Raw genomic sequence first — 2886 nt, 5'->3', positions numbered from 1 at the left:
CTTGTAACTGATGTCCATTTCAAGCCCACCGACTCCCACAGCTACCTAGAATACACCTCCTCCCACCCACCCTCCTGCAAAAATTCCATCCCCTATTCCCAATTCGTCCGTCTCCGCCGCATCTGCTCCCACGACAAGAAATTCCACTCCCGCACATCCCAGATGTCCAAGCTCTTCAAGGACTGCAACTTTCCCCACACAGTGATCGAGAACGCCCTCGACCGCGCCTCCCGTATTTCCCGCAACACGTCCCTCACACCCCGCCCCCGCCACAACCGCCCAAAGAGGATCCCCCTCATTCTCACACACCACCCCAACAACCTCCGGATACAACGTATCATCCTCCGACACTTCCGCCATCTACAATCCGACCCCACCACGCAAGACATTTTTCCATCCCCACCCCTGTCGGCTTTCCGGAGAGACCACTCTCGCCGTGACTCCCTCGTTTGCTCCACACTGCCCTCCAACCCCACCACACCCAGCACCTTCCCCTGCAACTGCAGGAAATGCTACACTTGCCCCCACACCTCCCCCGTCATCCCTATCCCAGGCCCCAAGATGACATTCCACATTAAGCAGAGGTTCACCTGCACATCTGCCAATGTGGTATACTGCATCGACTGTACCCGGTGTGGCTTCCTCTACATTGGGGAAACCAAACGGAGTCTTGGAGACCGCTTTGCAGAACACCTTCGCTCAGTTCGCAACCAACTACTGCACCTCCAAGTCGCAAACCATTTCCACTCCCCCTCCCATTCTTTCGATGACATGTCCATCATGGGCCTCCTGCAGTGCTACAATGATGCCACCCGAAGGTTGCAGGAACAGCAACTCATATGCCGCCTGGGAACCCTGCAGCCCAATGGTATCAATGTGGACTTCACCAGCTTCAGAATCTCCCCTTCCCCCACCGCATCCCAAAACCAGCCCAGTTCGTCCCCTCCCCGCACTGCACCACACAACCAGCCCAGCTCTTCCCCCCCACCCACTGCATCCCGAAACCAGTTCAACCTGTCTCCGCCTCCCTAACCTGTTCTTGCTCTCACCAATCCCTTCCTCCCACCCCAAGCCGCACCCCCATCTACCTACTAACGTCATCCCACCTCCCTGACCTGTCCGTCTTCCCTGGAGTGACCTATCCCCTCCCTACCTCCCCACCTGTACTCTCTCCAACTATCTTCTTTTCTCTCCATCTTCGGTCCGCCTCCCCCTCTCTCCCTGTTTATTCCAGAATCCTCACCCCATCCCCTTCTCTGATGAAGGGTCTAGGCCCGAAACGTCAGCTTTTGTGCTCCTGAGATGCTGCTTGGCATCTGTGTTCATCCAGCCTCACATTTTGTTGTCTCTGACAATCACTTCTTGTCTGGGCAGATTCTGCTCCCTTCCTGGGTTCACTTCCTTTCCGCTGCTGGAAGTAAATAGTTTCACACCAGAATTTAAACAAAAAACTGGATAAACTGTTTTCTCAAAGATATCGGAGAGAGGAAGATGTTTCAGTCTGGGTGAAGCTCAATCTTCATTCAGAGAGAGAGGAGCAACAGCGTTGATTGGTATCTCTGAGCAGCTTCAGAAGTTGGTTGTCCCACATTTTCATTGAGACAACACAGAGGGCTCTGATTTGTTGGAGGGCTAGAGTGCTTCCGGTCCTCCAGCTCTTCCCATTGGTCACATTACCGAATTATGACGGATCTCCCCAGAATGGGTTTGCTGGTGTTTCATCCAATCAATGCTGCTTCTAAAGATCTTCTCACAGCCAGAGCATTTAAATGGTCTCTCATCCGTGTGAATAAGCCCATGTCCGCTGTAATTGGAGGGCCGAGTGAATCCCTTCCCAAACATGGAGCACGTAAAATGTTTCTCCCCAGTCTGAATGGCTGGTGTTCAGTGAATATCAGATGTCCGAGTGAATCTCTTCCCACACTCAGTGCAGTGGTACGGTCTCTCTCTATAGTGGCCATGCTGGTGTATAAGAACATGTACTGATTTAATAAATCCCTTCCCACACACTGAGCAGGCAAATGGTCTCTCTCCAGTGTGACAGGCGTGTCATAAGTGAGCGGGGAAGAACAAGTGAATCCCTTCCCACACATGGAGCAGGTGAATGGCTTCTCCCCACTGTGAACACATCGATATTGAGTGAGGCTGGGTAACTGACTAAACTGACTGAAGCTCTTCCCACGCTGAGAGCAGATGGATGGTCTCTCTCCAGTGTGAGACGGAAAATGTGGCCTTCGTCGGGATGATGATATGAATCCCCTCCCACACACGGGGCAGGTAAAAGATCTCTCTCCCATGTGACCTGATTGTGTGACATTAGAATGGATGAAGATGTGAATCCCCTCCTACACACACAGCAGGTGTCAGTCCCTCTCCAGTGTGATCTCAATTATGTGACATTGGGCAGGGCCATGAATTCTGTCACTTGCCGGACATAGAGCAGATGAAGCTTCCTTCCCCGTGAAGGCTTTTGTGTGACATTAAGCTGGATCTCCAAGTGAATTCCTTCCCACGTGTGGAACAGCTGAACGAATTGTCCCCTGTATGAACAGGTCGATATTGAATCGGACTGTTAGAGCTCCTAAAGCTTTTCCCACAGTCAGAGCATTTAAAAGGCCTCTTGTCAGTGTGAACCCACTGGTGTGACACGAGGCTGGGTGAGTGAGCAAATCCCTTCGCACACCTTTAGCAGGTGGATGATCTCTCCCTGGAGTGACTGTGACAGTGAGCTTCCAGCTGGCCTGGGTATCTGTATCCCTTCACACAATCCACACATTTCCACGGTTATTCCATGATGCTGATCTCCTGACATCTCTCCAGGTTGGATGACCTGTTGAATCCTTGTCCATAACCACAATGTGTGTACAGTTTCCCTGCTCTGTGGAT

This window comes from Stegostoma tigrinum, unplaced genomic scaffold (assembly GCF_030684315.1).
Source record: "Stegostoma tigrinum isolate sSteTig4 unplaced genomic scaffold, sSteTig4.hap1 scaffold_58, whole genome shotgun sequence".
NCBI classification, from domain to species: domain Eukaryota; kingdom Metazoa; phylum Chordata; class Chondrichthyes; order Orectolobiformes; family Stegostomatidae; genus Stegostoma; species Stegostoma tigrinum.
Note: the sequence above shows the minus strand (reverse complement) of the source record.